Source organism: Primulina tabacum, chromosome 3 (genome assembly GCF_025594145.1).
Source record: "Primulina tabacum isolate GXHZ01 chromosome 3, ASM2559414v2, whole genome shotgun sequence".
Lineage (NCBI taxonomy): Eukaryota > Viridiplantae > Streptophyta > Magnoliopsida > Lamiales > Gesneriaceae > Primulina > Primulina tabacum.
This window is the reverse complement of record NC_134552.1, coordinates 33915156-33928611: the sequence shown is the minus strand read 5'-3', so window position 1 is coordinate 33928611 and position 13456 is coordinate 33915156. Positions and strand designations below refer to the sequence as shown.

General features: G+C 34.3%; 1 pseudogene; it reads right to left on the bottom strand.

The window, feature by feature from the left end:
- Window positions 1-5488: 5488 nt before the first annotated feature.
- Window positions 5489-12237, bottom strand: LOC142538241 (uncharacterized; annotated as a pseudogene).
- Between the last annotated feature and the right edge of the window lie 1219 nt (window positions 12238-13456).

The following is a 13456-nucleotide window of genomic DNA, read 5'->3' as shown; positions in this document are numbered from 1 at the left end:
CAAAAATTATAAATATCGTCAAGTATTTATTGTGCTATATATATATTTGTAAACAATAAATCAAGGTTCCCACTTTAAATGGTTGGTAAAACCAAACTAACATTTAAATGGTACCAAGAAATTATTATTATGATATATTTATATATTGTAAATCAAGGTTCCCACTTTTAATGGTTGGTAAAACCAAACAAACATTTAAATGATTCCAAGAATTTAATATTATAATATATTCATATATAATAAATCAAGGCATCCACTTTAAATGATTGGTAAAACCAAACTAACATTTAAATGGTGCCAAGAAATTAGTGTAACATATAGCAACAATAAATCAAAACTCCCACTTATAAGTAGAGTATAAAAATGCTTAAAAAAATAAATATAACATAAACAATAAATAATGATGAAATAATATAAAACATAGATTTTTACCTTTTAGCCAAGAGTTTCACCTTTTCATCTCAACTTTAGGAAGTTAGTTATACATTGTTCAAAGTGTAAAACTTTGAATATGAAATTAACATGCTAATTATCTTTAAATGAAGAAATAAAGGAAAAATATAGAGAGAAATATTATGAACTCAAAGGTTTGTTCATAGAATGAGGGATATCTCAATACATTACAATGCACCCCTATTTATAGCCAAATTTGGGGAGACAACCACAAATAAAATATTATTTTTTTACACATAAGTCTTCATTGTTGTTCCAAGATATTATATTATATTACACATTACTTTTGAAAATCTTGTTCTCCGAATTTGTTTCTTCATATAAAAAAAAACATGTGGATAATTGAGTTGTCTAGTTGTGGTATTTTTTTTCAGATCATTTGACCAAGTAATTTGAGAGATATGGTCAAAATACTAGAGCATGGTAAAACTGCCCTTCTTTGGTAACTTTATTTGTTGTTTAATTTGATCCCAATTGTGAGAGGATTTTTATCTCATGCTTGCCACCAATATTGTAGATATTAATATCAACTTTCTACAGGTCCAAGAATCATCTTAATCCCATTTGCAACGCCAAGTTTATTCTTTTTTTATCGAACATGTAAAAAATAGTAAAAACTTGTAATTACACAACAACTTATATTTTATACAATTTATTATAAAACATATAATATTTAAACATTTAATAAAACAAAAACTATATATTTATATTATAAAACATTTAATTAATGTACAATTTTTATGTTTATCACCCGTGGATTTACCTTCATATCATCCTGTACAGTCATACCAACAACCCAAACAGCAGAGGTACAAGGCAAAAGGAAAGCAATTCAAGAAGAAGTCTCAATCCAGTTCCTCCAGTTCAGGCAGTGCACGAGGTGGAGGTTCTGTTGGGTCGTCTAGCACTGTGCATTGTGACCGATGTGGTGGTCGACATTTTAGTTCCCAATGTGTAGGAGTTCAGAGGACTTGTCATAATTGTGGTCAGGTTGGACATTACGCCAGGGTATGTCCTAATGCAGGGAGACAGCAGTTCCAGCCACAACAGTTTGGTCAAGTTCCCCGTGGACCAGTCTTTAGACCATATGCTCCTACCCAATCATTTTAGCAGTCCAGTTACCAACCTCCCAGAGGTCCTATTCAGCAGCCATTTGCAGGGCCACAGCAAGCCCAAGTCCATGCTTTGACTCAGGACCAGGCTCAGGATGCACCAGGAGGAGTGATTGTAGGTATTTGTTATGTTTTTTACTATCCTTCACGCATATTGATAGACACAGGATCATCTCATTCATTTTTATCTGCTGCATTTGTCGATGAGCATGAGATTGCTACTATTCCGTTGTTGGATACTGTGTCTATGGCTACTTCTGCCGGTGTATACTTGATGTCCCATGAGATAGTTTTGAACTGTGATTAGATTTGAGGGTAATATTATGATAACAAATCTAATCAAATAAGCCATGACTGATTTTGACTGTATTCTGGGTATGGATGTGTTGACGAATTACTGAGCCACTGTGGATTGTTTCTATGGAGTTGTCAGATTTAGACCATATTATGGCATAAAATAGAATTTTTATGGTTATGATTCACAGTCTCGAATTCCATTAGTATCTGCAATGGAAATGTTCAGGTTGTTGTCAATCGGCAATGAAAGATTTTTTATCTATGCTCTTTATGCAACACGGGAAGAACGATCGAAAGTTTCAGACATTCCCGTTGTCAAAAATTTTCCAAATGTATTTCCTGATGAGATTCCAGGTTTTCCGCCTCAAAGGGAAATAGATCTTAGCATTGAATTGATGCCAGGGACAAATCCTATTTTTAGAGCACCATATCATTTAGCTCCAACAGAGTTGAAAGAACTCAAGGAACAACTTCAGGATTTACTGGAAAAAGGCTATATCAGAGCTAGTATGTTGCCTTGGGGAGCTCCAGTATTGTTTGTAAAGAAGAAAGACCGAACGATGAGAATGTGCGACGATTATCGACAGTTAAACCGGGCTACTGTAAAGAACAAGTATCCTCTGCCGCGTATTGACGACTTGTTTGATCAGTTGCAGGGAACTTCTGTGTATTCCAAGATTGATCTTTATTTCGGATACCATCAGCTTAGAGTCCGAGGGGAAGATGTTCCTAAGACAGCATTTCAGACACGTTATGGACACTATGAATTCCTAGTCGTGCCATTTGGTTTGACTAATGCTCCAACGGTTTTTATGGATCTAATGAATCGTGTATTCCGGGAATTCATAGATAAATTTGTTATCGTTTTCATTGATGACATCTGGATTTATTCCAAGTCACAGAAAGAGCACAAGGAACATTTGAAATTAGTTCTCCAAACACTTAGAGAAGCGCAATTGTATGCCAAATTATCTAAGTGTGAGTTCTGGTTGGACAGAGTTTTATTTTTAGGCCATGTTAAATCCGCACAAGGAGTATCTGTTGATCCTAGTAAAGTTGAATTTGTTATCAATTGGCCTAAACCAACCACTGTGTCAGAGATTCGAAGCTTTTTGGGATTAGCTGGGTTAATAGGCATTTCATTGAAGGATTTTCTAGAATAGCTAGGCCTATGACCCAGTTGACATAGAAAGATCGACGTTTTGTATGGACTGCAGAATGTGAGTCTAGTTTTCGGACATTGAAAGAAAAGTTGACCACATCTCCAGTGCTAGCTTTGCCTTCAGGCTCAGGTGGATTTGTTGTCTGTACAGATGCTTCTCTAAATGGACTGGGTTGTGTTTTGATGCAAAATGGACGAGTGATTGCGTATGCATCTCGTCAGTTGAAGTCACATGAGGCTCGATATCCAGTTCATGATTTGGAGTTAGCTGCCATTGTATTTGACCACATATTGTTTCTAAAATCAAAGCAGCACAAAGAACCGATCCGCATGTTCATAGATTGAAAGCATTGACTCACACAGGTCAATCAGACAAGTTCAATATTGCTTCAGATGGATGTCTATGCTATAATGGTATACTTGTGGTTCCGAATTTGATAGACTTAAAAGAAGCTATACTTCGAGAAGCTCATTGTAGTCGACACAGTGTTCATCCAGGAATCAGAAAGATGTATCATATCTTGAAATCTCATTATTGGTGGGAAGGTATGAAGAAAGAGATTTCTGAATTTGTAGCTAAATGTTTAACGTGCCAACAGGTTAAAGATGAGAGAATGAGACCTGGTGGTATGTTACATAGTCTTGAAGTGCCACAGTGGAATTGGGAGCACATTGCTATGGATTTTGTGACACACCTACCTCGTTCTTATCGTGGCTGCGATGCGATTTGGGTGATTGTGGATAGATTGTCTAAATCAGCCCATTTTATTTCTTATGATCGTACTTATAATTATAAGAAAATGGCAAAAATATACATTGATCATGTAGTGAGATTGCATGGTGTGCCTGTAACCATAGTATCATATCGTGATCCCAAGTTTGCTTCGAAGTTTTTGGGCAGTTTGCAATCAGCATTGGGTTCAAAGTTGGCAATGAGCACTGCATATCACCCACAGACAGATGGTCAGTCAGAGAGGACCATTCAGACACTCGAGGACATGTTGCGAGCAGTCGTGATGGATTTTAGTGGTGGTTGGCAAGAATCATTGTCACTTGTTGAATTCTCTTACAATAACAGCTTCCAAGCAACCACCGGGATGGCACCATTTGAAGCTCTATATGGCAGAAAATGTAGATCTCCGATATGCTGGGAAGATGTAGGAGAACGACAGATGTCAATGCCAGAATTTATTCAAGAAATGAAAGAAAATGTTGAAATGATCAGGAAAAGAATGAAAGCAGCTCAGGATCGTCAAGCCAATTATGCTAATAAAAGGCGTAGGCCTTTAGAATTTCAGTTTGGCGATAAGGTTTCTTGAAAGTATCACCGTTTCGTGGTACTATGAGATTTGGGCGCAAAGGGAAGCTAGCTCCGCGTTATATTGGTCCATATGCAATTGTTGAGAGGATTGGTACTTTGGCTTATCGTTTGGACTTGCCGCAGAGTTTTTCTGCGATACATGATGTATTTCATGTATCTATGTTACGGAAGTACGAGTCTGATCCTTCTCATGTCTTGAGGACTGATGAGGTGGAGTTAGATAGTTCCCTTAGCTATGTTGAGCATCCAGTGCAAATTCTTGATCGCAAAGAGAAGCAACTGAGAAACAAGACGATTCCACTGTTATGGTGCAATGGAGTAGACATGGGAGAGAAGAAGCTACATGAGAATTAAAGGCTAAGATGCGTCAAGAATGGCCTCATTTGTTTGAAAATGTAATAAATTATTCCATGTATTCTGATTTCCCTATGTACTATAAGTGTTAAATGTTTATAATTCACTTTTGTATAAATGCTGTGTAAGCTAGATTTCGCGGACGAAATCTTCTATTAGTAGAGGAGAATGTGAGAGCTCAGCCCAGGTTTAAGCCAAGGCCCAGCCCATTATCAAGTTAAAATAAAAAAAAAAGAAAAAGAAATGATAATCATCCTTTCCCTTCTCTCTCTTCCCGTAAGTTTCAGTCGCAAGTTTTGTATTTCTTTCTTCTACAATTCGAAGCTTCGTTCCTCGATTCTGGTCTCACTGGTGATCAAAAAATTACAGTAAATATATATTTGGAAAGCCCGTGACGAGAGGTTTTATCGCGATCCCGTTCGAACCTGTGAACCTTGGCTCGTTCGAATTTTTCTCTTTTGCCTTGATTTCGTGTTATTTCGAGCTTGGACAACTGATTGTATAGTTGTACTAAAAATTTGAAGCGTTTGAGTTAAAAATTCAGATTTTAGGATTTCGAATTTTGGGTATTTTGATTTATTTGAGTTCCAACAATTAATATATATTGGGTTATTGATTGTAGGTGCTATATCGGAGCTAATTGGAGGTATTAACAAAATTTCAGAATTTAATTGGGCATAATTTCGAAAATTCAGATTTATGTAATTGGAATTTTGAATTTTAGTGTTCAACAATTAGATGTTTAGATGCTATAGAATTGTCTTATATTAATTTTAGAAATTGTAAAGCCTAAATTAAAGATTTTTGGAATTTTAGTTGCAATTTACGCAATTTGTTGGCATCATCCATGCTTGAATTTAAAGTTTTGATCGCCCAATAAGCTTTATGTTCCAATTCCACAGGCAAATGACAATGTTTTCTCTAAACCAACCTATAGGGAGACATATTCAATGATGTTTTAAAAGCTGTTCGATATGCCCAAAGTGCATCATTAAGTCGCAGAGACTAATCTTTTCTATTTGAGTTAACAGTTTTTTCCAAAATTTGCTTTATCTCCCTATTAGCTAATTCAACTTGTCCATTTATTTGAGAATGACAAGGAGTAGTTACTTTATTAGTAATACCATATTTTTTCATTAATGAAGCAAATGGTTTATTAACAAAGTGAGTTCCCCCATCACTTCTCATGGCTCGAGGAATTCCAAATCTACTAAAAATATTTTCTTTTAAAAATTTGATGACAATTTTATGATCATTTATTCGACATGGAATTGCCTCTATCCATTTGGAAACATAATCAACTGCAACTAAAATATAAAAGTATCCAAACAACGGTGGAAAAGGTCCCATAAAATCAATTCCCCAAAAGTCAAAGATTTCAATTTCAATGATAGGATTCAAAGGCATCATGTTTCTTTTTGAAATCGCACCCAATTTTTGACAATTTTCACAGATCTTGCAGATTTCGTGGGTGTCTTTAAACAAAGTGGGCCAATAAAATCCACACTGCAAGATTTTGCAGCCGTTTTCTTTGAAGAAAAATGTCCTCCGCATGCTTTTGAATGACAAAATTTAATGACACTACTTACCTCATTGTCGGGTATGCAACGTTGAATAATTTGATCCGGACAATACTTGAACAGATACGGATCATCCCAATAAAAGTTTTTTACCTCATTCAAAAATTTTCTTTTATCTTGAGAACTCCATTGCGGTGGCATTTTTCCTGTCACAAGAAAATTTACTATGTTAGCAAACCAAGGTGTAGTAGTAACTGAAAATAGATGTTCATCAGGAAAATTATCGTTAATTGGTGTCATTTCACAAGATGATCCTGTTACTAGTCTCGATAAATGATCGGCTACGACATTCTCGGTTCCTTTTTTATCTTTGATCAAAATGTCAAATTCTTGGAGCAACAAAATCCATCGTATCAGTCGTGGCTTTGCATCCTGTTTGGTCAGCAAATATCTAATAGCAGAATGATCAGTAAACACAATAGTCGTTGATCCAATCAAATAAGAACGAAATTTATCTAATACAAATATTACAGCAAGTAGTTCTTTTTCGGTTGTGGAGTAATTCATTTTAGCATTGTTTAAAGTTCTACTTGCATAATATATCACATAAGGCTTACCGTTTCTTCTTTGACCCAATACTGCAACGACTGCATAATCACTCGCATCACACATGATTTCAAATGGTAAAGACCAATCAGGAGGTTGCATGATAGGAGCTGATGTTAAATGTCGAATGATTTTATCAAAAGCATTTTGACATTCTTGAGTCCACTCAAATGCAGTGTCTTTTGTTAAGAGGTTACAAACGGGTTTAGAGATTAAACTAAAGTCCTTTATAAACCTTCTATAAAATCCAGCATGTCCCAAAAATGAGCGAATTTCTTTAATGGTTTTTGGAGTGGGTAAATTGGCAATGACATCAACTTTTGCCTTATCAACTTCAATTCCATGAGATGACACGACATGTCCCAAAACAATTCCAGAAGTAATCATGTAATGACATTTTTCCCAATTTAAAATAAGACCTTTTTCCTCGCATCTTTTTAAAACTTTTTCCAAATTTTCAAGACAATTTTCAAATGTATTCCCAAAGACAGTTAAATCATCCATGAAAATTTCCAAACAATTTTCAACCATGTCGCAAAAAATGCTTAGCATACGTCTTTGAAATGTTTCTGGGGCATTGCATAATCCAAATGGCATCCTTCTAAATGCAAATGTTCCAAAAGGACATGTGAATGTAGTTTTATCTTGATCTTCGAGTGCAATGGGAATTTGATAATAACCTGAATATCCATCAAGAAAACAGTAGTATGGATGACCTGCTACTCTTTCTAAAATTTGATCCAAAAAGGGTAATGGAAAATGATCTTTTCTAGTGGCGTCATTTAATTTTCTATAATCAACACATCCGCCAACTAGATGGGACTCGACTTGTTAACAATTCACCATTTTCATTTCTTACAACTGTGATTCCAGATTTTTTCGGAACTACTTGTGTTGGGCTTACCCACTTACTATCAGAAATAGGGTAGATAATTCCAACATCAAGTAGTTTGAGAACTTCAGTTTTCACATCTTTCATGTGTGGATTTAATCTCCTTTGTGGTTGTTGAGATGTTTTTGCATTTTCTTCTAAGTGAATTTTGTGAGTGCAAATTAGTGGATTAATGCGCTTGAGATCTTTTAGTGTCCAATCAATTGCATTTTTATGTCTTTTAAGCATATCAACTAATTTACCTTCTTGATCACTTTCTAGTTTGGAAGAAATTACCACCTGATATGTTTTATCTTCTCCAAGAAATGCATACTTCAATTCTTCTGGCAAGGGTTTTAACTCCAATATGGGTGGTTCGTCTTTGTTTTCATATTTTGCATCAAATTCTTTCTTTGATCCTGGTAACGAGTGATACCTGATAAAATCATCAAGATCAATTTCAATATTTTCTTTAACAGTTTCAATTGAACAAATATCTAATTGATCACGAGTACTTCCTTCTTGAATGTTTTCTTCCACAAGAGTTTCAATAAGATTTTCATCTTCACTTTCATCTCCTTTGTCATGTGGTTGCTTACAAAGATTAAAATCATTGCGCTCCAAGGTCATGTTACCAAATGAAAACTTCATTATTCCATTCCTGCAATTTATAAGAGCATTAGAAGTTGTTAAAAATGGACGACCCAGAATTACAGGAATTGCATTACAAGCTTCGATAGGTTGTGTATCTAAAACTATGAAATTGACAGGATATACAAAGTTATCAACTTGGACCAATACGTCTTCTACCATACCTCTTGGAACTTTAACAGATCTATCGGCAAGTAAAAGTGTTACCGAAGTAGATTTTAACTCGCCTAGATTGAGTTCTTGATAAACTGAATATGGAAGTAAATTCACACTAGCTCCAAGATCAAGCAAAGCTTTTTTAATCTTTCGTTCTCCAATAATACATGAAATAGTAGGACAACCAGGGTCTTTGTATTTTAAAGTATTATTATTTTGAATGATTGCACTTACTTGTTCAGCTAAAAATGCTTTCTTTTTCACATTCAATTTTCTTTTCACAGTGCACAAGTCTTTCAAAAATTTGCCATATGATGGTACCTGTTTTATTGCATCTAATAAAGGAATATTAACTTTTACTTGTTTAAAAATATCATATATATCAGAATTCAAATTTGATTTTTTTGTATTTTTCAATGCATGAGGGAATGGTGGTGACACTGTCTGTTGAACCTCCTCTTCGCAAGTTATGGGTTCCACTTCCTTACCATTTGGAGTTGATTTATCATCATCTTCACAAGGTTCAAGAATGGATTTTTCCACAACCTTACCACTTCGAAGGGTAATAACAGATTTTACTTGATCCATCGGTTGAGTTCCAGAAGTTCCAGTTTGTGTATGATGATCCTTGGGATTAGGCAGAGGTTGTGAAGGAAATTTACCTTTTTCATGAACATTAAGTGTAGATGCAAATTTAGCAAGAGTATATTTCAAATCTGTCATGGTTTGAGCAGTTTGAGTATTGATAGACTCTTGCTTTGCAATGAAAGAATTCAATGTATCTTCCAAATTTCTTTTAGGTGGAGTAACATAAGGTGCATAATTTTGAAATTTTGTTGATTTTGGAAATGTGGTTGTGAAAATTGTGCAGCATTATCATTCCTCCAACTAAAATTTGGATTATTTCGCCAACCTGGATTGTAATTTTGAGAAAATGGTTCAAAATTTGGTCTTTTGAAATTGTTCAAAACATTGGCTTGTTCATGGAGACATTCTTTAAAAGAGGGCAAAGTGGGACAATCTTTTGTAAAATGATCACTTGTATCACAAATGTGACACGCAATTTCTTGAACAGATTTTAATTGACCATTCTTTTTCAATTCAAGTGCCTCAACTTTTCTTGCCAAAAGGTAAATCTAGCTTGAAGATCATGTTCATCTTTGAGAGTGTACATAACTCTACCAGATGTAGGAGATTGAATCTTATTTGATGGTTCGATTGTACCTATAGTGTCCCAATTTTGAGCATTTTCAGCTAATGAATCGAGATACTCAATTGCCTCATTTGGATCTTTATCTTCAAATGTTCCATTACACATAAATTCAACCATTTGCCTATCTTTAGGTGTTAAGCCTTCATAAAATTGAGAAACAACTCTCCAAATTTCAAAACCATGATGTGTACAAAGATTAAGTAATTCTTTGTATCTATCCCAACACTGATAAAAAGTTTCTCCTTGTTTTTGAGTGAAAGTGATGATTTGCCTTTTGAAAGAATTTCTTCTATGAGATGGAAAAAACTTTTTCAAAAATTGTTGTTGCAATTCATCCCAAGTTCGAATGGATCCCGATCTAAGATTTTGTAGCCATGTTTTAGCTTTATCTTTTAAAGAAAAAGGAAAAAGCTTAAGTCGAATGATGTTCATGCTACAATTTAAATCATTATATGTGTTGCACACTTCTTCAAACTCTCGTAAATGCATGTATGGAATTTCAGAATCTAAGCCATGAAAATTGGATAAAAGTTGGATAATACCAGGCTTAAAATTGAAATGAGATGCATCAGGGGGAAAAACTAGACATGAAGGTGCACTAGTACGTGTAGGATTCATGTGATCTCTAAGTGTTCTTCGTCTATCATGATCATGTTGAGATTGAATTTCATCTTCATTTTCTTGGATGGGTTCTTCCGCCATGTTTTGTAAAAATAAAGGGTTATTTCGAATGAGTCGACCACTAAGTGCACGTGGCCAAATGCAAATGCAAAAGAATACAAACACACAAAGGCAATAAAAATTCAAATAAAGAAAAATAAACTATAAACAAAATTAAATAGACTTGAAATTAAATTATACTTCCCCGGCAACAGCGCCAAAAACTTGTTGCGACTTTGATTGTTGCACTCCCAAGAGCAGGTTGTCCACAAATAGTATAATTCGATGAGTTCGAATATCGTATCCACGAGGAAGCTAAGATAATTACAAGTCCACTACAATGTCTTTTTGTTTTTATTTTTTTTAGTTGTTTGAATCTTTAATTGGTAATTTTTAATTGTTCAAATTTTAATTAAGTAGTTGAAATTAAAGGATCCACTCTTGGTATTTTAATAAAGTTAACATTAACGAACATTATTGAAATCCATTTAATAAAATGGTTCAAGTATATTAAATAATCATATTTATATTATGTTATATATTATTATCTTATAAGTATATAATATATACCAAAACTTATAAATATTGTCAAGTATTTATTGTGCTATATATATATTTGTAAACACTAAATCAAGGTTCCCACTTTAAATGGTTGGTAAAACCAAACTAACATTTAAATGGTACCAAGAAATTAGTGTAACATATAGCAACAATAAATCAAAACTCCCACTTATAAGTAGGGTATAAAAATGCTTAAAGAAATAAATATAACAAAAACAATAAATAATGATTAAATAATATAAAACATAGATTCTTACATTTTAGTAACTTTATTATCATGCCAAGAGTTTCACCTTTTCATCTCAACTTTAGGAAGTTAGTTATTCATTATTCAAAGTGTAAAACTTTGAATATGAAATTAACATGCTAATTATATTTAAATGAAGAAATAAAGGAAAAATATAGAGAGAAATATTATGAACTCAAAGGTTTGTTCATAGAATGAGGGATATCTCAATACATTACAATGCACCCCTATTTATAGCCAAATTTGGGGAGACAACCACAAATAAAATATTATCTTTTTACACATAAGTTTTCATTGGTGTTCCAAGATATTAAATTATATTACACATCACTTTTGAAAATCTTGTTCTTCGAATTTGCTTCTCCATATAAAAAGAAACATGTGGATAATTGAGTTGTCTAGTTGTGGTATTTTTTTCAGACCATTTGACTAAGTAATTTGAGAAATATTGTCAAAATACTAGAGCATGGTAAAACTGCCACTCATTTGGTAACTTTATTAGTTGCTTAATTTGATCCCAATTGTGAGAGGATTTTTATCTCATGCTTGCCACCAATATTGTAGATATTAACATCAACTTTCTACATGTCCAAAAATCATCTTAATCCCATTTGCAACGCCAAGTTTATTCTTGTTTTATCGAACATGTAAAAAATAGTAAAAACTTGTAATTACACAACAACTTATATTTTATACAATTTATTATAAAATATATAATACTTAAACATTTAATAAAACAAAAACTATATATTTATATTATAAAACATTTAATTAATGTACAATTTTTATGTTTATCACCAGTGGATTTACCTTCATATCATCCTGTACAGTCATACCAACAACCCAAACAGCAGAGGTACAAGGCAAAAGGAAAGCAATTCAAGAAGAAGTCTCAATCCAGTTCCTCCAGTTCAGGCAGTGCACGAGGTGGAGGTTCTGCTGGGTCGTCTAGCACTGTGCATTGTGACCGATGTGGTGGTCGACATTTTAGTTCCCAATGTGTAGGAGTTCAGGGGACTTGTCATAATTGTGGTCAGGTTGGACATTACGCATGGGTATGTCCTAATGCAGGGAGACAGCAGTTCCAGCCACAACAGTTTGGTCAAGTTCCCCGTGGACCAGTCTTTATACCATATGCTCCTACCCAATCATTTCAGCAGTCCAGTTACCCACCTCCCAGAGATCCTATTCAGCAGCCATTTCCAGGGACACAACAAGCCCAAGTCCATGCCAGGACCAGGCTCAGGATGCCTGGTTATATTTCATGTCAGTTATATTTGTCGTAATATTACTGGTTCATCGTACTAGGGCCCGACCCCTCGTTTTTTTTATGCTGTGGTTGTTTTTGATGCCATAGCAGGTTATCCAAGAGGATTTGATGCGTCTGGTGGAGCGTCAAGTAGTGGTGCCCAGTCTTCGAGTCATGGTTAAGAGTTCCCAGATATATATATATTATATTATGGAGTCATACATTTACCGAGAAGATGCCCCGTGTAGCTGTACTATTATTTTTACGATATTTTGAATTGATAGTTGTGTGATCGAGCCTTGCCGGCTCTGCATGTGTTTAGTCATGGCCAGTGCGGCTATAGATTGTGAATTGATGTTGTGACTTTATTTCGAGTATATAAATATTATTTGTGATGTTTTGATTTTTTTTGGGATGTCCTATTTATGAATAGGTCATGCCGAAATTTCTGTAAGACCAAAATGGAAAATTTTAATCGCTTTCGCTGTTTACATTAATAAATCCTGGTTGTTTGGTCATTAAATATTAATCAGGAGCACGGGCGCCCACAGATACTGTGTGGACTCGGACGCTAATTCAGTTCTTAATCATCTTTGGGAATAATTAAAACAATTAAATAAACAGGGTCTAATTTTTTTTTTAAAAAATACAAAAGCATAAACATATGAAATAAATTTTATTTCATTTACAAGATTAGTATCCAGATCTAAGTAAAAGTCTTGTACGAAAGTAAATCATAACAACTACTGTTCATTCACTACATGTTATGTGATGCAACAGATCTACTTCTGGGTCCGAATCTCCACGCTAAACTAGTCCTCTCTCGTCCTCGTCTTGACCCTGATCCTGTCCCACCTGTTGTCATGTACACATACAAACAAGACAACAGCCGGATAACTCCGGTGAGAAATACATTCCCAGTATAAATCATGTATACATGCAATCATATAAACCGATATAAAAGCATTAAATAAATATCAATAACATGTATCAAATCTGAAATATATGAATCAATATAAAACT